At 34.9% G+C, this 23,364-nt stretch overlaps 1 protein-coding gene across 4 annotated transcripts in view; it reads left to right on the top strand.

The window, feature by feature from the left end:
* The window catches only part of jvl (javelin-like), a 74,129-nt gene that overhangs the window by 11,662 nt on the left and 39,103 nt on the right, over positions 1–23,364 (top strand). Inside the window, exon 1 of one of the 4 annotated variants that reach the window (XM_076118822.1) lies at positions 17,671–18,247. The exons of the other annotated variants lie outside the window; for them this stretch is intronic. The gene's annotated coding sequence lies outside the window, so the exon portion shown is untranslated. Of the gene's footprint in view, positions 1–17,670; positions 18,248–23,364 lie in introns of those variants that run through there. 4 annotated transcript variants of the gene reach the window in all.

Raw genomic sequence — 23,364 nt, 5'->3', positions numbered from 1 at the left:
CACAATTTTATATTTTTTATGAAACAAGAACTTAATATATTAAGTCATTAATTTAATTACATTTAAACGACATTCTAATCACTATCTTGGTGCTTGTTTTATCTTATATCACATAGAGACCGTCCCAAAAGTATTCGGACTTGTATAATACCCTACATTTAGACCTTCGTAAAGAGTCTTTTACCAAGTTAAAGCAAGACCTCGCCCTGTTTCGTACGAAGTAATTAATTTACGGTAACAACTTGTACTGAAATAAATCTTGTTTTGCTTCAGTGATTTTCTCTGCTACCTTTCCCGAGTTTTACCTTTACCTTTATGCCCCAAGTTAGGTCATAATTCTAGGGTTAGGTCCCATAAAACCGCGACATAGCATCGTTTATTAACTTGAAAACTATATCATCAATCAATAATTTGAGAAAGTTATTTGAGTTTTACATATTTCTAGCTGGACTGTTACTTTAATCATGGTTAAGTATTCAGAAAAATGATTTTGTACAAAAACTCCGATGTTTTCTATATTATTATGTTTACTTAACGACTGTTTCCGCAAGATTATCATATTATCTAGCTAAACTATTAAAAAATGTTTATTTGTTGAACATATTGATGCGTAAGTCCTTTTAACTTACAAGATTCTCGGAAACGAACCGATCATCCGCATAGTTAACCGCTAGAATGACCGAATACATTTTCATAATTTGTATGTTTATCGAATGCTTACATTACTAAGTCTTAGAAAATACTCGAGGTGGATACATATAGCTTTTAAGTAGGTAAAATCGAATGGATTTCATATGTATGAGTCACCAGTAATCGCACTCACAGGATGCGATTAGTGGTACCTATCTCTCTATCAGTCAGTGCTAATATTCCTAATTTAGAATGTGGTTTGGTTCTATAAATAGACTAATTACAGCCTTTCCTACCAGCGACTCAGTAATGATGCCGCTACTCCAGTTCTAGTAGAAATCCAAGCAGATCGAGATTGCTCTATTTTTATTACAACTTGATCTCGACTAGAACAAATTAGATGCTGTAGGCACTGGTTCTAGAAAGATTCTTTGAATTAACTTTTTAGGAAAAAGAAATAACCTGTATTAATAAGTGTGTGAAGGATAGAGTTGCTGACTAACTGATTAACTTGTTAATTGTTATCCATTATCTCCATCCATATATCCAAATATCGGAGAAAGAAATGAATAAATTCTATAGCTAGTTAACTAATTTTATAATTTTATCTTTTAATATGTTATCAGTTATTGAGATCTACGAATTTTACATTTTATCTTTTACAGAACATAATTGTCACAATTTGTTTGGTGGGATACTTGTGAACTTAACTGGTGTATCCAATATGCATCGAGGTGCGTAACTGCGTACCTGTAGCTACCCACAACGGTTTTCTAATGTGATATCGACGATCGCGTCCGGTCGCCCGCTCGGGGTTTCATTTTGCCGCTTCGACTTCAATGCTACTGTGTTGTGACCAGTTTTTAAATAGGACACTGCTGTCACTATTGTTATTGGACGATAAATAGCCTACTGTTTATACAGGTTTACTCGCGATTTTATCATTTGTCACTGATAAAATTGGCGTGTTGAAATGCTCTGCTGCTAAACAAACGCAATTCCTGTTGTGATTGATTTACAATCCAACTCATTTGCGGTTTTTTCTATTGGTAATATTGGAAATGATGTTTATTAAGGTTATAGAACTTTCGAGTCTCAAGTTGACATTCCTGTTTGTGTTACTTGGAATTAGCGCTCTAACGATCAAATGGAGAAATCTCTTAAGTGCCAACAGCGGTCTAGTTTACTATGCCTTTCTGTCAAATAAACTCGCGACCTGGTGCAATAAATTTTCGCTTGCTAACATTTCGTTGTTCCTTTGTATAAATATTTTCGTCTGTTCAAATAATTCAAAATATACCTGGTCACACTACACCACTCAATGTTAATCTAAGACAGTGTTATTAATATTAATAGCGGTGAATGCAAGTAATATTATGTTGTGTCTTGACTTATATCCTGTCACAGAGAACCGTGTATTAAGTTCTTCAAATAATACCCATTGCTCTTACCTACCTTATTACACTAATACATCACACTTTGTAAATAGAATTCGAAAGGAAAACGAGAGTGAAACTGAATATTGTTTGTTATTTGATTAACTGCTGTAAGTACATGAGTAGCGCCAAATGTGCAAATATTTAGATCAATATAACGCCATTGGAAGTAGTTCAGCACCAAACAATTTAGCACAACGATGTTCATAAATAGCGTCAATTATTCTAGTAGTTCGTGTCAAAGGTGATTACATGCTTGTTTTTATGGAATAAGCGGCATGACACGACGTTAACCTATTTACGGGAAAGATAGTAGGTCGCGGTTTTCATAGCCCCGCCTAGCGATCCCTGAACAGACCAACCCTTTTGTCACACGCGAAACAGGGGTGGGAGTTTGAAAATAAAATGCTAAACTACGGTTTATTCCGATAAAGTTTTTTGCAATACCTATTCACTCCACGCGAGTATTACTTTTTATCTGTGTGAAATTGAAAAGATAGACATGTTTGTATTCACTTTGAAGAGTATTAATCTGCCAGAGTATTTTCCTCATAGATTATGATATAGAAAGTTTCAAATTATCACGTGTTACGAAAGTATTGGATAAAACAAAGGTATTATTACATTCTCCACGTAGGGTGAATGAAGACTCATGACAATGTGAGCTTAAATAATAGAGTATCTGTCAGAAAACGTCACAAGACGTTACCCATGTTCCGTTCTTGTCCGCCCCAGTCCTAATATCAGATAAAGTCGTCACGTGTGTTGCAATTGTTCCTTTATGTAACACGGGAGATGTCAAACATTTGTAACCGTGAAGAATCGTAAATGTTCTGGACCCTTATACATTTTATTAAGTTAAATATTAATATTTCTAGAAACGAAGAATATATTTGGACACAATTTGCATTAAGCTTTGCGAATACTGTTTACAAAATAAAACTAATAACACGATTAACTTTTATTAACTGTCTGTCAATAATATAATAGTTATAGGGGTTGCATTACTTTCGATAGTTTTCGTGCTTAGTAAAAGAAAGTTTAACTTCGTACAAAAAATAAGTTTGTCTTTCGCGGTTTCTATCGTAGCTATTCGCCCTCGAATAAAATTTTATGATGCAGAACCCTATCACGCAACTTAGACTTGTATTCGTTTATACTTTAATCGATTTTTTACTGTTCCAAATAGTTAAAATAATAAAACGCGTGTAGTGTGCGTACACTTTCCATAGAGTAGATAATTATTGATGGAAAGTGTTTTCTGCTCAGAAAGTTAAACTAAACTGAGAAAAAGTTTTTAAAAGTAAAAATAAAAGTGCACATCGGTTGATTGACAGCCGCTGCAATAGACATTTTTTTATTTGTGTTCAACACGACGCGCTCTACTTGTCGACAAGACGTAGTACGCTAATTTTAAGACAAATTCGTGACAATTATCCGGAACGATGGTGGCAATGTAAAAAATCGTGATAATATTATTATTTATGGTTATTTTATATGTAGACATATCTTATTAACTGACACAAGTAAATATTGGATATTTTCTACGGCATTGTGTGGGTCTCCCGTAAGCTTTCACTGCATTACATAAAGTTCCCTATAACAAACGTAACTTAATTATGTGCGCACGAGCGTACATTAACGTTCACGACTTGATCACTATTACCAATTTGGACGATAATATCAGTATACGGTACATAATAATGTTATATATATGTATTGCTCAATAGCATTGTTTCAGTATTGTTATTTATTTGTTATAAATTTATCGCTTTCAATACGATTCATAAAATTCATAAAGCGATATCTCGAATGGCTTTCGTATATTTTCCTTCTTTTTACATCACTGTTCCAGTTTAATATTTTATTTATCTGAAGAGAAGGCGTACTTTGTGTTGGAAAGTCAAAGATTGTATACATTGAATATATTTGTTTTCATACTAACCACCGCCCGCAGCTTTGCTCGCAAATCAAAAACGATATTACAATGTTATTGTAAGTATACTTGGAATATAAGTATCCCATTGTTGAATTAATTTTATATAGTAAGTTTAGATAAAAAATAGCATGACTTAGGTCGTAAAAAACAGTTTTATAAATATCTGAAGTATACTTAAAGTTGTAAATGTAAAACGACGTAGACTACTACGTCATAAATGTTTAAAATTACAGTAAAATAATTTTGCTAGGTAAAAAAAGGTTATTAAAAAGTTCAAGATCTACAATATATTATGTACAAACGAGGTTATAATTTACAACCAGACAGCGAGTGCAGTTATTTTTTATGGATCCTTATTTTATTGAAATAACATAATAATCATATTGTTACATGATACGTAAAATCCGATGCGGTTTGTCTGCACCGCAGTCGGAAGTATTTGTAATCAGTAGTGCAATATCAATAAAATTATTCTTTTATAGCCAATATGGACTACAGAATAAGACATCAGCTTTCAAAATTGCCTTAAACCACATCGTAGGTAAGTATCGATTTCTTTTCAATGTTCCGGTTCAATTTCACTCGGATGCCGATTGCACTTAATAATCTGTATAACTTTTGTTCATATGTTCATATATTGCCCCTGGCTGTAATTTGCTTGTTAATGTTGATTTATCGGTTGGTATTTTTATAATCGGTATTAAAGGAGAAAGCCGTAGCACCGCTCTAATCCTTTACCCATATTTCACGGCTTTCATCAATCAGTCGCCATAGACAGTATTACCTACATCAATAACCAGTTTGTTTTGATATAACTACATCATATATTTGTCTATTTTATCTCGAGACGAATATTATAAGTATTCGAATCGCTTCTGTATAAGTTTGCTTTATGTTTACGATGTGTTCTTAATTTTGCGGGCGCGCTTTGAGTTTGAAAGTAATAGCAGTTTTATGTGTGAAATTATTTACTCTCACCTTATTATAAAGAGTTAAGTATTATAGATCATTTTTTGCACTTTAATATTCAATTTAATGATAATGGGAAATTCATTGTCAACAAATGGAACACACGCAAAATTCTCAGCCTCGATCGAGGGTACGTCGTGACGGATTTATAAGTCGTCATTATTGTATCAAATAAATAATTTGTACAAATCGTGACGTACTTTCGTAATAGGTACGCGTTAAACGTCTGTCACGTACAAAATCTCGGACGGCGTTGGATTTTAATCGGCGAAAGTAGTTGTATTGCGTGTCGTGCGCGTGCGTCGAAGTTTGATCGCAGTTGAGTCGCCGTCCACACCTCTTTCAAACCACTCTTACTGTTAAAAGCGTCATTTTCTGTTAACCGACACAATAAAAGCCGGCAATTTACTTATACTAGTGCTGAACTACTGATTCCCCATTGTTTATCAATGCATAGTAATAATGTAAGGAACTAGTACACTATTTTGAAGAATTGATTCTTGCAATAGTGACAGCATTGACATGACAGATAATAACACGAATCCCTTCCCTCTGTTCACGTAATAAAATAATTACAGTCGAAGCATATAGAATTACTGTTCTGTAATTTTGTTTTCAGAGTTGTGAAAATAACCCCGATCTCTTTGTATTAGGTGTCATTATTTGTAGAGATTTAATTTGAAATAACGAAATGAATTTGTTACTTGCAGTATTTCAGTGGCGAATACATAATTGTCCTGATTGATTTGATGCTGTAATTCATTACGCGATCGGACCGCGTCTATCTGTTCTGAGCCGTGGTTCGAAATGGGTAACGCTTTCATTACCACATTTTACACAATTGAACATTGTCAGTTCGAATTGCGAAACTAGATCGACGTTAAATTGCTTTTCGTCATATGATTTAGTAAATAACCGTCAAATCTGACAGGTGTGTTATGCGTTACACAGACGTAATAACATAAATTTAGGCTCCATGTTACGTCTACTCCCATTGTCAGTAATTGTGTTATTACCTTCAATATATAATAACAATTTGTTGGTACGTTTTTTTGCGATGACCGCTTCTGTATGGCGTGACTGGTGGACGTTCATTAAATTAATGAAATGGCAATTTCAACTATGCCTCACCTAATTTTGTCAAACGCTCTAATTTATGGAGATCGTAATGTATGTTCTTTAATTATAATTTCCCTTGCGATGCGTTCATGCGGAACCTGATCGTGTAAGAATACTTTTTTCCGGATACTACAAAACTGCATCTTATGCACGTCACGACTTTTCCGGAAGCTAGTAACATTGTGAAGACATTCACGTGTGTTTGCAATACCATCAATGCATTTAAATTGTCAAGCTGGGAGTACTGTTGTTCTGTCAATCAGTGTATTGAACCTACAGTGCACTCGTATTGTGTAAGCATAGGACCGAACCCTGTGTATGTAAACGTAAGCAACGTAAGGTTAGAAACAATTTTGCAAGTTCCTGTTTGTAGGCTTGAGGTCACCGTGCTCGCTGTGTGCCGGCAGACCTCAGCCGATTACTCTCGCTTCTTTCGACTTGGACACAAGCAGGTTACTATGTCACTTTCTTCGTCTTCCGCCCCTGATTTAATCCATGCGTCGTATGTTACATATGCAAAATGTGTTTAAATTACTTTACGAGACGCTAACGACGTTGTGAGGCCGTTTTAAGAGGAAATAAAAAGCGAATGCCACTCATACTGCATTACAGGCATGTTAACTTTGATTAAATCTGAAACAAGCACAGCAATTTTAAATATTGGCGCGGATGATAAAGTATCCTATTTTTTTTACAAGCTGGGTTATAGGATTTATATTTTTTGTAAATGACTGTGTCTTACATGCTATTGTGTCAGGTTATGAAATCTTTTTAAGTTTACCAGTGAAATTTAAAGCACTGTTAGTAAAGTAATATAAAAATTCTACGCTTGATATAAATTACAAAAATATATAACAACAAACCTTGGCTGCATACAAAAGCATTTATATTTCATTTTCATACATTTATCTGATGGTTAGTTAATGAGCGAAGCAAACACGTTTCGTTTGTTTTAATCACGTTCTGATGACTTATAAACTTTCTTCATAAGTGCATTGTCAAATTTCTCTTTGCAAGAACGCGTGCTGGCTTACTAGTCACAATGGATGAATTAGTGTGTTTCCATTTACTATTGTTAACGCGATACTCGAGAACTTTGTTAATTACTGCTTTTTGCAGACAACGCGGATTGTTAAAAGCAAGTGTAAGTATAGCTTTCATAAATATAAAATATAACAGCATCCAAAATTCACTACTGAAAATGCTTATACTCTCGCGAGAATGTATAAAGAACAACCATTTCAACACCTTGTTCGATAATATAAGACATGTATTTTAAAATTTATTTCTATTTACTATTTATAGCAAAAACTAGCACACAATATCTTTTTGCTTAACAACCTTTCAAACTCTCAGTTCATTGATTATCACACAGCTAAGAACGTAATACGTACGTGTAGATTTATCTTCAAAATCATATGATTTATTTTCCCCCTAGGCTTCTGTACAGTTCAATATCAAAGGTTACTTTTTGACGCAACCTAAACCAATATCGTGTCGGTTCAATAGATTGGAAAACTGTCTAGCGGCGACAGCTTCTCACCAAACATGTGAGAAACCACATATCTGAACGATTTCGCAACATTTATCGATAGTATAAAACTACATACAGACTGTATGACGGTGGCTTATACTCTTTAAAACTTAGATAACTGTAGATAACATCATTATTATCATTTTTATCGTTTCTGGCATGCAGTTGAGTCAACATTTCTTCCACTTTTTTGCAATATCTTTCATGGAACATGATAAATGTTATTAAACATATTCTGTTGAGTAAAACAAGATATCTAACACAGTCATGTATAATAATATACAGAAAAAAATCGGACGCAATAGACAAATTAATATCAATAAAACGAATGGGATTTCTAACGATTTGATTTCGGAAGGCTATCCACCAGCATTTCAATGCCAATGTTATAAATGTTTCTTAACTATACCATACTTGGAAACTATTTCAAATGCATAGAAACGAGCTATTTAATTAGCGTTATTTGTGTGTGTAACATAAAGAAATAAAGTTTAATAATCATATATTCGTTATTCATACTCATTTCGAAGATAGGGACTCCATCTTCAACAGATGTTTTGATTGCTAATAATAAACTGCACATTTCTCGTTGTAATACTCCCACATACTGAATTTGAAAACTAAGTTTCATTAAGCATAATGCGAATGTCCTTTAGCACTTAGAAGTCCCGACCTTGCCGTTATATGCCGTGCACACTTGACCTAGCTGAACTTCTGTTTCTGGCTAATGATTGGCGTTAGATAGACGTTTAATGTTTTTTTAATAGGGCTCAGGCATACAGTCGTCAATCATGCGGGAATTACTGACATCTGCGTGCACAATTCTATATTCCATCGTAAAGGTTTTGACTTAACATTTATGCCTCATTATAGAAGGTTATACGGTTTTCAATTCATTATGTTGAAGTCTATTGCTGGAGGTACATAGTCATCAGTCTTCCGTATTTAACGAAACAATTACCAAATGCTACTAACTGTTTTGTTATAGTAAATTTTATCCATCTGGTAACTTGCTTACTGTCTCTATGTCCTTGCAAGTGTGATACATTTCAGTGCGAAATTCGGAGTTTGTCATTTAAGAGACAGTTAACCTACATGAGCTTGTTATGGTAACTACCTATATTTGTTAGGTCAATATTAAAACAAAAAACTAGTATAATGCAAAAATCTTAAGCATAATTAATCTATTACGTACATACCTACACTATACGAATTAAATTTTTATGACTAAATTTTAAGTAGAACGTGTATTATGAACTATATGTTCTACTTGTTAACGAGAAAAGCGTGACTAACTGATGTGTATATAATAAAATTACTTCGAAAAATATTAAGCATAGGTAATAAATCTCCCCGTTCAGCTCGGCATTCGGTAATCACAAGAGAAATGAAGTTTTTCTCAGTAGAGTACCAAAATTATAAATTGAAATATCATTTTACTAGCGATTATGAGAAGTGTTCGTCATCTTCTTTTCAACGTTAAATACGTTGCCAAATGCCAGATTAAGTTTTACGGAACCTTCTATCTTAACTCTACTTACCTAATAGGATTTTGACTCACGGTATCATACTCGTATTGTATATCACACAAATTTGTCACAACTGGTCGCAATCATGCTCATTATAATTTTGATTCGAGTCAAAATGTCGAGAATGTCGTTGCAATTGCAACGTATAATGTGTGTCAATGCTAATAACAACACCCACTCTATGTTTAAGGTTAAAGTTTAGGTGTACGTACTTGAAAGTGCTGACAGTGATTTACGCATCTCCGAACTAGGCACATTGCCTATTATGTGGGTAGAAAAGGTGTTCGCAAAAACAGCGCTACACTGTATTGTACGGCTAAATGATGCCTAATTTATACCAACACGTAAACATAATACCGTCTGGTTTTACTTTCGTTTCTATGTAGAGTCTAATAGGTAAGAAACTGATCTAATGTCTTTCTCTTTGAAAGATGTGACCGTGCTTTAATTTTTTCATTACGTCAAGCTCCTAATTTATAAGCATAAAAAATAAATAGATAATCTCATCAATGTAAAGATGCCTCACATATTGTTACCCTTATACATTGCACATGTTAATTCAATTTTGTTATAGGTAGCTTTATTAGTTTTTCGTTGAACTTAAAATGTGCTGATGCAACATTTTGAATAAACTTGGTGTTAACTAACTCGAAGGCTTTACATAAAAGACAATACAACCTCGTTTGAGCGCAGCAGATGAAGATTTCAATACATTTGTTTGTACGCTCTATATATTTCTTTCCATTTTTGGTACGAGAGACAATCGTTGTTTGTCCATTTACAGTGAATGATTTCCATATACAACTAGAGGCTTCTGTTACAAGTCACAATCGACAGAGTAGGTTAACATGCACGTGTCCTTAGTTGGATGAATACCGTTTTGAGAAACATTTACTTTTTCACTTTCTTTATAAAAAAGCCATGTATTTTACTATAGCTTTCACATTATTGTTACGTAATAGAAGCCCCATAAGATTCCCATAAAAACAGGGAAAGTATGCAATCGACAAGTCGCTGGAGGCGGCCGGGCTCTCGTCACGCCCATCCTACGCTGTGCTGTGATCGAAAGAAAGTGAAATTATGTTTTGGCGGACATCTCTTACCCTTGCATAATGTCTGTGAAGGAAGACACTAAGAACAGTTAAGTTTGTTTTATTGAATTGAATTCACGAAACATTACATCACAGAAGGGCATGGGATCTTTCACGGTCGGGCAGCGCCCTCGCATTCGAGACCCGGTAGAACGATTCGCACGTGCACCATTAGAAAAAGTCAACAAAAAGCTATCACGATACCCGACTGTTATTACTAGGAAGTAATTACCATGCCGCAGGGAAGTTGTTTGACCCCAACTTTGAAAATTAGTCGCTATTGAGAACGATCGGAGTCCCAAGGTGATGCACGTAGTTATGGCCAATTTGTATGAAGTTTCTTAAGTATGTGATTATGTAAGTTATTATGCTTTGACTAGGTTTTTGTTAGAATACGCGACGATTGTTAGTAAAGAGCGTAGCGACAAATGGCTTTTGAAATTTCCATAGAATTTAAAACACTAATGCCAAGTCACGTAGACTTAACAAGCAATGTGATTCATATTGCGAAACAGACGTCGTCAAGTCGTTTTCAATCGTATAATAAGTATATTTGCATAAACCTGACCTGACCCTGATACCGAAGCAACCATAACCATAAAACAGATTAAAATAGAAAACTATAGCTATAATACTTTCGATGATATATAATACAATGTTATCTTTGAATATTCTTCAAAGGTTTACACGAAAATAACGTAATATTCGTAGGCGGTGACGTTGGTGGCTGGTACCGATGCGCCATAATTCACAATGCCATCAGATAACCTCACGACGATGACTGTTTTCGTCAAATATTGATTGTCTCGTGAATTCCCAGCTTTACCATCCACACGGAACAATAAACACGACCAACGCAGACTGAGTGCCTATTGAACATTGACAGATGAAGCAGTGTGGGATTGAGGAAGACAGACAACCAATCGGACTGCTAATGCGCTAATTACCATTTCATATTGTATTTTCAAATCTATTGTGAATCTTCCTTACTTAGCTAAAATAGATGTTGTGTAATTATTCTTCACGCACTGCCATTGTTGCGTTTTCTTTATAAACGTTTTTTGACAAATTTTGACTAAGCAGTATAGTTGTCATGTTTCTATTAAACTAGCGATTCATTATTTAAAACTCTCTTCTGGTATTCTGAATACATATATTAACGCAGTAAAAACGGACGTATGGATGGATGAGACATACGTAACTTGTTACGAACTAAGTAGCGCGTCCTAATTGTATAGGTAAACGAAGTCACGCGATGTCGCGAGATCATTTCCGTATATTTTTACTTCACGTGGTAGAAATGATAAAAATAGAGTTATTAATCCTCACGTTTTTAATAGATTGTCGGTCGCGAAGACGGATAGTTTTATCTGCATTTTATTTTCAACTCCTTTTAAAGCAGGAATTTCTTTGATTTTTCTTATAAGTACACTGGATATTTGGTAAATAAAATTTTAATATGTGCGGACTTTTTTGCGTGCAAGATGATTGCTCGATGAATCTAAGTCGACAACTTCTACTTACTTACAAAATAATGTTCTCATGTCACAATTCTTTTTTAAAGAATGGCTTCCCTTTCAATTTATTCTTGTCCGGTAATTTTAACTAATCCATGTTGCAATATTATAATGAGGCGGGTTAATGTGCATAAATCTAATTATTTTCACGCATATTCCGGACATTATTAGATTTTATAATACGAGTTGGCTAATAGCAGCCGATGGTTGGCTTCTTGCTAAGTTTCGCATAACAAGTGCAAATGCAATTATCCGAAACTGGAGCATAACTGCCTTGCAAATGTTCGCTGATCGATTGAATACCGTTGGCTTAGCGCTTTTGTCATAATGCCGGGTAATGCAGTACACCACGCACACAGAATCTTCCTAGAAATCGACATATTATTATGTACACATATTTTATTTGCCCAGTGTGTGTCTAAAATTTTGCAAAATCATTTTAAAAGATAAGAGTTCGAATATCTAATAGCTATTATAATGAATAAATAAATGCAGCCCATTTATTAAAGTTAGCGAGCGATTTAGAAACATCTCTGCGCTACGCTATTTTAGAACATCATCAAGTTGCCCAATGAACCATCTCATATCCGAGATGCTATTAGCAAATCAAGAAGAAATTTTGGTTTCGTTCATACTTACTTTTTAATCATCGACTGTTTCTTGTATTGCAAGTTTTTCAGTCACTCATGCTTTACATTTGTGTCAATATTGATACAACAAGAAGTGACGTATGAAAATACTTGCCTTTAGCCTTTATTTGCAAGTGAAAACCACTTTTCGCACGATTCTACAGATGTAAAAACAGGTGTAACGTGCGTGTCTACATGATAATACATATATTACGTAAAATGAGAAGTATAACACTGTGATTCTATCTGATCCAACAAAAGACGAGCTACATAAGTTCGGCGGGAGTACTCATACGGTTACAATTACACAATCTAATTGTCTGTGATGTAACGTTGTGTTTGATGGAATAATTGTATGCTCTACAATATCATGAAGTAAAATGGAAATAATGTTGATTAATTGACGCCCCGCCCACATCATCGGCTCTATTCATCAAGATTCGTTGACTCGTTACGTCCGTAACTGGCCAAACTTTGTAAATAATATACCTATAACCATTATGTCGACACAAGTCACTCATCGAAAATTATGAAATGGATTTGGATCAGAGTTTTGCTTCGTCATTCGGCGCTCTAAAGAATGTGTTACACTATCAAATAATTACTTCCTACAATGGTGTAGCCCAGATTTTATTGAGGTGTAAATTATGATATTGCAATAGTTATCATTTGTCGCTATTATTTATTTTAGATGGATTCTAATACCTTATTAAGTAAGCTCTTTACATATTAAAATTAGCTACGGACGAGCTTTTATAGAGCGGTTAGAACTCCGGCACGTTTATTACCCTGCTTCCTATGCGCATTCAAAGTGTGTTCTTCATTAATAAACAATGTCGTGCATCAAAAGAGCATTTCTAAGGATCGTTACATTTTAACCGGTGCACGTGTTAGTTGTAATGAAACATATAATTTTCTAAGAGTGAGAACTCACAGGAACTCCATCGTGATTGTATTATTGCAAAAAATGTGAGCATGAGTCATCGTGACCTTATAATTTTATTTTTTACTTCCTAGACCAGTTCGTGTAAAAAAGCGGCAAATTATAGCTTGGAGTAATCGTATGTCGTCATTGATAAAATATGTTTTACAATAGTGTTTATAAGTTAGATTACATTATTTTATTGTGATGGGCATGGTCGTCGTGACGATAGGATGTTTGCAGTTTTGCATTACAAATAAAACGTTGTCGTGCGCGGTGCACATCGTTAACCGACGGGTCACTGGCTGCTTGTCAATTGTATTCCACATTGTCAATTCAACTCATTGCCTCCGACGCTGTGGCAATAGTGCTTGTGCGCACTTTAAACGTCGTAACAAACGTCTGTCTCGTGATAAGTTGCGGTTTGATTGGATTTCAATTGAGTCGAGGTCGCTATAGTCGCCGTAGAGTGCCGATTTGTTGGCTTTGTATGATTTTATAGTAAATCACTCTGCGAACGTGCTCGCAGTCATGCAATGTTCCTTTCTATGTCTACGATGGATGTGATTATACGATTTGCTCAAACAACTTCGTTTTATAGGCGTATCTTAGTCTTGGTGCGCTGTTTACTCGACACTTGTTTCCAATAGATTGTTTCCTGCTAGTAAAGAAAATGAATAACCGTATTAGATACCTGATTTACATGTGCTACTCCCATATACATATACCAATATTAATGATGGTAATTATTCGACTGGATCGACACACTAGATGATATTATGTTAATGTTTAACTAGTAAAAGGGCTTATTTTATTATACCTTTCTAAATGTTGAAATAAAGAAGGCAATGCACTGGTAGGGTAACAAACACCTTTAGCCCGAAGCTAAAAATAGAAGCAATTTTCTTACATCATTACAATTTTATGCATTTATTTCTCGGTAGGTATGCTTGTTAGTGTTCGTTAATACATACCTTGCACAATTGGCTCTACAAAAGGTCACAGTACAAGCTTCAATAGCCGACTCAAGTAGCTTGTATAGGGATCGCTAAATTTAATTTGCAGCTTTCAAAATAACACCAGTAGCAGTTGTCGATTAAAAAAATTCATCGCAACCGGTCGGACGACATTCAATGACATTTACATTAATGTTAACAAACTGGACGAGTCACCTCTGCCTCGGGATGTAAAAAGAAAGTAGTAACTCTCGCACTCCTACAAACTAATATTAAACTAAACCATCTTTCACATCTCCTTTTACATAGCTCTATAACTAATTAAAACTTTAGGAAAACCCGTTTAGGAACGAGAATTTGGTAGCTACGGTTAAAATTGGTTTTCGGTAGACATCACCGATAGGAAACCTCTTAATCCGCGACAAGATCTATTTAAGCAAAATGGTCATTAATTAATTACCTTAATATTGAGAAGATTTTAAGAATGTCATTATGCTTCTAACAACTTTACCATAACCTTAACCCGGCTGAGTTTGAGAAGGATTTATGGCTGATTGTGTGGGATAGTAATATGGCTTGATGATGAAAGTAGTCAATTTAATAATTATATTTCTCCCTACTAAGTTTTATAATCATTCTCAATACAATAAAGTGGGCGGCAAATTGTTAAATACAAAGATATTAAATTCCCCGCTAAGGTTTGATTACGTGTTTTTCAATTCCGCTTAATTAGTCATCAGTAAAAGACAAAAACGACGGGTGGTACGATATTTTTAATATTCTCTTGCCATTCTATGTTCGCTCGCCGAATAAGGAGTTATGACTATCATCCGCTTTAGGAGTAGACGGGAAAGACAAAGGTCAAAGAACTTAGCTCAATATTAGTTTAAGAAACATGAAGTAATTTTATTTATGTACTGAATATTAAATGTCTTACGGAGATTTAAATACTGTTTGTAGCCATTTGAGTCTAGATTACATCGAAGTTATGTACCAATACCCACGCATTTCTTGATTGCTTGTAAGGAATGATAAGAAAATGATTCTTAAATAGGTACAATCAAGTACATGCATGGAAAAGTGACGTCATTTTGAGAAACCAAAAAAGCTGGTCAATCCAGTAATGCGTTGGTGTCATATCAACCTCTCGTATTTTTATTTTATTTAACCTGATGTACTCGATGATAAAATCTTTAAAAGTCCGGTAGCATTTGACGTGAAATGCTCTTTTATTTTTTCTATTTGATGAAACCTGGAACTGTCATTATTATCATTTATCTCTTCGGATTGGGCACAAGGTGAACACAAATAGTACCATAGCGAAATCTTATCTTTATTTGTTCTAAACGGATATCGTTTTCCGGACCTTTGATATTAAAGTTAAATCGGCACCCTCGTTTAGTTTTCTGGGAGCCTTACAAGTTTAAGTTTGAGGTTGACATTCTGGAAATTAGCGTTCGTCTGTGACTTTTTCCAGGACGGAAACGTGTTTTGGTTATGTAAATTATTCTTAGATTATGTTATTTTGGTCGCTATTTACTCTTAATTAGCTAATAGGGATTTAAGGATCTTTGCTCCATTTATTTTGTCTTAATATACAATGTTGATTATTAAAATACTATTTACTTAGCTTAACTGCTGCTTCTAACTTAAAGCTTACTTTTCATAACAGCCGTTACTGTAGGAAAAACAAAGACAGCAAAATCACACAGTTTAAATATGTATTCAGGAAATAGCATAGTATGAAAGAAGAAAACATAAAATTTATTTGATCGTTACTATTGTAGATTATTCGCATATCTATCTTGCCACGCTTCACTGGGCAGCGGATGTTGCGGAGAAAACTTTGATGCTTTATGTGTTTTCGTATATCCGCGTCCATTCACGTCCGCGATCTCCGTTCATTATGCAGATGACCAAATTTAACACAATCAGAAGAATAACAAGACAAACGACTTCGATGTTATGTGAAATAAAAATATTTTGTCACTGAATTAATATTGTTGAAGCAAAACAGTAATAATTGTGGCCTTTCATTGTCTCCGCATACCCCTATAGTATTTAGTTTATGAAAAGAAAAATCTAATCCATAGTTGTTAATCATTCATCTATTCTTCGAGGTCTGTTCAATCGCACGTGAGATAACTAATTAAGTTAGGTATTACAAGATCACGGAAGACCTCGACACACCGACGCGACGTCATGATTTCTACAAAAAGGTCGGTAAACAACCGAAGTTCTATCTCAAAGAAACGGTGAATTTTCTTGATAAATTGCTTGCCTTTCTTTTGAATCAGGTTTTGCAACTTAATGATATTTTTTCCTATAATGCAATAAATCTCAATATTATAGATTTTTAGTTCACAACAGATTTTTGTAATTACATTGACCCAAAACACTGGTTGGTCAACTTGTTTTGTGCACATGCGCCCTGTTTCATCAAGTCTATCCCTATCTAGTGCTTTTATAGTCCACCGGTTCCTAACTGCGGTACAGAAAATACCTTGATAATGCATCTTGATTTTCATAAACGGAATTGTTTTATATTCAAAACTAGTTTTGCGTAGTGTATTAATGTTTGTAATGTCAAACAGTGTTCTGGCTTTTCATAAATGTGTTTACGTAATATAGGAACGTTCACCTCAATTAAAACTCGTCATAGGCTTTATAATAATATATATAGTTCCTTAGTGTGTAATGTTTCTTTGTAAACTATATCATTCTGTGTACCTGTGGTGTTTGTTTGCGGTTCGGTTGACGTCAAACTGTTTCTATAAGATATAATAACATTGTCAGCTGTTGAGACTCATGTTAGTAACAAATTTGCAAAAACGAACCTTTAATCTACTTTTATCAGTAAATGTAAATATTGATATAATCTGTCAATGGTATGCCTTATCTATCATTAACGCGAAGGAACAATAACATAGAGTGCTAATGAGCGATAAACCTTATAATACTGGACTTCTCACAAGCCACTTAATAGATAAGATTTATTTTACTATAAGTATTTGGTATTGTTTGAATGGTCCCATATATCTAAACAAAGTGCAATAAACTACAATCGTGCACATACCTATTGTATACAAGGAGGCACGTCTAGTCTCGCGAAACGTGACGTGAGGCGGCCTTGGCGGTCGGGTCTCATTCGGTAAACTTCGCCACCATTCGATACATGCCTTTATCTCTTTTGCACCCAATGACTGCACTATTCAATCCGTCTCGAATTTCCACACGCTACATTCGAGGAAACTGACACAGCTGTGTTGAGCACAAACTACAAATTGCACTTTATAGCAAAAGGATTAAGGCGCATTTCTGCAGAGACAACCTAACCAGTTACGGACTTGTAACTCCGGTACGTCATAATAGTTCTTTCTCTTTTTTTCCGAGCTCACACAACTGCCTTCTCGCCAGTACGGTAAAAGCTTTGAAGAGATACGGACTGTCACGTTGTGACGTTTAGCTGAAGCCGTAGCCGAAGCCGAGCATATCGAATAAATAACGACGTGATCTGTTACGATTGAAATAATAATTAGCCATTCCTGTAATAATTAAGTGCCTTTAGTGATAAAATAATAATCGAAATAAACGTTAAATCAAGCTTATCAACCAGGTAACTTGACATTACCATTTGTACGAAACTACGGCTATTGTTTTGAAAACATGGTTTGCCGTCATGTCACCTGAAGTGTAGTGACTGGATCATAGGGAGCGGTAACAATTATATTAGCAGTGAGTGCGTGTGTTGGATACGGCCCAGTGATCAGCCGGGCCCCTCTCGTGTGTCTCCAGTGTTGAGTTACGGCTCGACTATAATCCTATCGGAGTGACTGATGGAGAATTGTGTATATCGTATTACTAAGGTGGCTGTAAAGAGCGGGCGTCATGCTGGCCCGCGTGCTTGTGACTAGTGTACACAAACTCCGGCAAAACGGCGGCAACAGGGACAGCCACGGCGGTACTCGCACCACAGGTTCGCTTTCTTTATACAACATTTAACTATTACTTGTTTACTAGCAAACGCTGATTTTCTAACTTTGAATAATTGCTTGTCAAACACTACGTTGTTCAGCCGTGCATATTCAAACAATTTATGGACAAGTTTCCAAGGTAAATTGTGAAGGGTTTAACCGTTACAATACAGGACTGATAATGCGTGCGGGTGCAAAACTCGAATTAGGTTCACTATAAGTCGATAAGTAAAACGATTATCTCGCCTTGCTCACGTTAAGTAAACTAGCTATATTTAGATCAAATGTTATCGTGAAAGGCGATAAGCCAGACCAAGTGTTTCACTGCTGACAATAATATTTGTTTTCTCTTTACGGTCACAGAATGTGAACCTCAGTTTTTATTTGCGTACACTTAGACTAGACGTTATAACAGAATGTAATTTAGCCATTGGCAAAGTTGCATGACTCATACTAGAAAGTAGTTTCCGTAATTAATGTCTGCTATGCGTACACAGTTTGGAGTTGTTTTTTTTAAACGGTAACTACTGTCGTGTTAACCAAAATGTATTCAAGTAATTTGCTAGTCTAACAACACCATTGTATTAAAACAGAAAGTTGCTTCTGACGGTTTCACAAAATGTTTAAATGAACTATGAAATTAACACTCAGTAAATGAACGTTATCAAACATTATCTCAGATCGCATAACTAATTGTCTAGTCGTGCATGAACTTTTCCTAAATATCTTATCCTTGACATGTCGACATACATATTACTATTTCGAAAGGTTAACCACCTGCATTCCGACTACTTTTATCCGTGACAGTAACTTTTTACTCAGTTTGCCTTTTACAGTCATTACCTTACTTACTCTAAATGCTTTATTGTATGTTGGATTACATAACAGACTTATTATAGTGAAAATGTAGGTTATGCTAGAGGCGTTTTCCTAAAAAAGCCTGCGAAATCATGGACATTAGTGGTTTGATGGATTAAACTTAATATCACGCATTACGTATCAAGGTGAGCAATGGAATTAAAGTAAATTATAACGCATTTGTTTTGTGTGGTAAATCGCTCATTCTTAATGATACGAACACGTGAATATTGTTATGGTTTTAAAATAGCATCATCATGCTTGATGTTATCTTACAACTCAATTTGTCTGCCATCATCCTCATCAGTCGGTTTATCTGGTCAAAGCTATATAAATCATCATCTCCTGTATTCTCTATCATTCCCAAAAATTGTTTTACCAGATTTAGACTTCTTCATTCTTTTGCAGACTACTTTCATGCTCTATTCATACTTAAGGTAAAATCTTTTATAATTAAAACCTAAAGTTGTCAATAAATTCCACTCTTCCTACAGACTGAATGAACAAGTTTATCTTCTAGTTTCTTAGTTCATACAATGGTCACGTTTCTGTTACGAAAGACAAACTTAGTCGGTAGTGTCGTTCGTCGGCGTGAACGTTCAACACCCGATGTGTCTACGCTGGATCAATAGTTCGTGATCAATGTGATGTTGCAAATTTATATGCCGTGTTCTAAGTATTACACACCTTTGAAAGTTCATTTAAGACATGGTATTCAAGATCTGACTTGAGTTGTAATATCAAGGATTGAAATAATAAACGTAATCTATGTCGAAAGTCTAATTATACATGCATCTGCATAGTCCAGGCCAGCAGTTTCTTGCCAGCTCTTCTCATTGGCTCTACCTTCCGAACTGGCGGTAAATTCACTCTCTGTCATATGCCATTTGACTATCATAAGTGTCAGCATTTGACCTGAATGAATAAATTATATGAATTTGATTTTGATTTAGTTCTACTCCTGGCGAACTTTTGACGTCGAAAGCAAAGGAAATTTAACTGCTGCTTTAACCATTACTACCACCATTCCTAACACAATTATATTTTCTAAATAAAATCTAGACAAAGACCTGTGATTATTCTAAGAATCTTTTGCTATTGCTAGAGTAAAGACCCGTGTTACTGTTATGGTTGGTTTTATTGTTAATCCATTGTTTGAAAACTTTTACCCTTTCTTCTCGAGTAACACGTGTTTCATTGTGCTCGACAGACTGCTTTACATTCTCAAAACATCGAAATTAAAAATTATTGCTTTGTTCTTGTATATGTTCCTTCGATAAGATTATCACGTTCCTTTTAGGCTGTAAGTTTATCTAAACGATAGCCTAAAGTTTCGTTTGATTCTGATCAAATCTTCTCATATTTAATGACTCACACTTGGGTTTCCGAAATCCGATCAAATTATCGTTCAACTAATATCGCTCTTAAACTAATAGCGGCAAGCTGTCACATCGATTCGAGTTTCTAGAAGTTACTAACGGAAATGAACTGTAAATTAATTAAAAACTCTTTAATTTGACATTGACATTGTTTTGAAATGTTGCTATTTGCATCATTTGCATGTTGCTAAAAAAGAATTTTTACACATAAGTGCTTAGTTCATGACCAAATTGCTAAAACTATAATTTCAAAAATGTCAGTCTCAAATAAACTGTAGTTATATGGCATGATGTTAAAACCAAAGCAATAAATCACCTTTTCAACAACTTAAATTATACTGAACACGTGATTTGACAGCTTGTAAATTAATTTTACTTAACTCATAAAGTGCTACACAAATTGTGCAGTCTGGGTTTAGCAAATATATTTTTCATAAATAATACATCGAATGAGAACTGCTACTCCCATGTTTGAGTAATTCTATAGGTAAATGTCATGAAATATAATAAAATGATATTTTTAAAGCTGTATCTTTAACCTTATCTCAGTGCTCAACATCCTTCTGTAAAATTTGATAGTTTATCTGTATTTGGGTGGGAGTTTAACTACTGAGGTGTCTTATCTCTTCAAATAACGCGATATTTTGTTTGACTTCTTTCTCCAATACTTTATCTCCCCGCGTGACGAATCCGCCTAAGATTAGATAGTATGCAAACTGATGTTTTCATAACAAAGATTCCTTGTTTGTGTAAAATATTACTTTATTTTGTAGGTACATTTCATAAGCAGTCTCAGTTTTTGACATATCATTTCGGTTTCGTTTGAGATTATAAGTAAGTCATGTCCATGCCATGTACAATACACTGGATCTATATCAACATTACTGGGTAACCTATTATCAAATTAATTATTTTTGGAGAATATTGGACGACTAATGATTTTACGGATCAGTCGGCAAATAGTACAGAACACACTATTTATCTCTTTAAGAATATGATTATAGCTGATCAGGAATATGTTATTCTTCGAAGTAGTAAATATGATTATATGTATAACTTTGAGAAATTCTGCAATAATTTGTGTGTATCTGAAAGCATTATTCTGCAATATACTCCGACTCTATTTATTTCAACCAACAAAATAAGATGCTTTTAACTTTTGTAAACAAGCCACTTTAGAAACATTTAAATCCAGACTAAACTTCATTTATCATCTGTGGTAGTCCTGCCGTCGCTTTCTTTCATCGTTCCTACTGTGTGACAGGTGGGCGCCAAGACGAAATAAATAATTTCCGGTGAACGGGTTTAAAATACATTAGTAGCCCGAACTGCATCTGCAGGTTGTGGAAGATTAAAAAAACAATCAAGACAGACGACAGCAGAAGGATTTTTTTTTATAGAAAATGAAAAGTTAAACCGTAACAGGTATCTCGCAATTTGGCTAAGAGTTTCTTTGCTATATCTGTCTGAAATAGTTTAAACATAGTATTAGTGCAGTATATTAAAAAATTGCAGAATTCTTACGCATATTTCGTAAGTAATATTGACTGCTGTAGAGTTTATACTACGACAAAGTATACACCAAATCTGCAAATAGCACAAATCACTGCGCTATGCACTAGTTTCCTACCAACTTTTACTTTAATTCATATTGAGTTTCTGAATAGTTACTAACCGAAGCAAGTTTTATTATACGTCATTGACAACAGTGTCCTTGGGTATCCAAATGTTTTTTGTGTGCCCGATTAACCTAAGTTTCGTGAGCTCCGCGTTTCCGTCGTCACGTTAAAAACGAGAGCAAAACGCGGACGCCAAGTTTCACTCGTTCATTTTTTTCTACCGTAATCAAATTGGAAACCGTCAATGGCATAGAGATCGCTTATTAATCGTTATGATCTAGTTAATTGTTTTTTTTTTCTGTTAAGGGTATTAGTCTTTAATGGCGATGAAAGTATCACGGAAGGGTTAACTAACTTATGGAGTCTCGAACGAGAGAAAGTGTTACTAAAGCGATTAGAAGCATTTCATAAATTATTATTATGCACTTAACGACTTGTAACACGTTTATGCAATGCCGGTGGAACTTACTGGCACGTGGAAGCAACTCTATGTCGTTCGAATCGCGATAAGCCATTGCACCGCGTGATGGATTATTCACAGTTACCATATAAATCACGTGCAGTTATTACACATTTACTAAAAGGTTGATGTCCGTTTCAACTCGGTTAAAACGTCCTGCATTTAAAATGTGTTCGTAGGAACTCAGCTGCATAAAAAGCCTGTCCCTTATAAAGAGCAACGCATCGATACCCACCCCACTGATATAGGTGTGGTTATAGACGACGATGACCAAGTATTAACGGTCTGCGGTTTTTCCAGTTTTGCCATCTTAATAATAACCTGACGTTTGGTTCTACAGTTAATGTAAAAACTTAATTGTAATCCATTCCAAAGTCTGACGCATTTATTGAACTTTAGAAATTCTTCGTCAACGTAAACTGTATAGATTAAATGTCAGACTTTTAGAACAATAGACGTTCTCATGTGTAGTTTCGAACCAAATAAGTACAGATGAATACTTGTGGGGAGATCAGATTGCAGATTCGCTGGCTTTGTTAAACCTGAACGGTTTGCAGAGGCGTTTATCGTGAGAGGCGACCTTGTGCCGTCTGACATTGGGCACGACGATTTCGAATCGAGTTTTGTACCTCACCGGCAACACCCGCGCCCGCGCATCAACTAGTCAATTTATGGTGTGAGCAACTGTGATATCACTTGCGAGATCTTGATCCGACGAATTTCGTAACATCGTTTCCAAAATTCTTTATTTTTCCAGAAGTTTTGTTCTACTATTAGTATGTTACAAACACACTATGAATAAG

The sequence above is a fragment of the Anticarsia gemmatalis genome, chromosome 9 (assembly GCF_050436995.1).
Source record: "Anticarsia gemmatalis isolate Benzon Research Colony breed Stoneville strain chromosome 9, ilAntGemm2 primary, whole genome shotgun sequence".
NCBI classification, from domain to species: Eukaryota; Metazoa; Arthropoda; class Insecta; order Lepidoptera; family Erebidae; genus Anticarsia; species Anticarsia gemmatalis.
The sequence above is the reverse complement of the archived record's forward strand: the minus strand, read 5'-3'. Positions and strand labels throughout refer to the sequence as shown.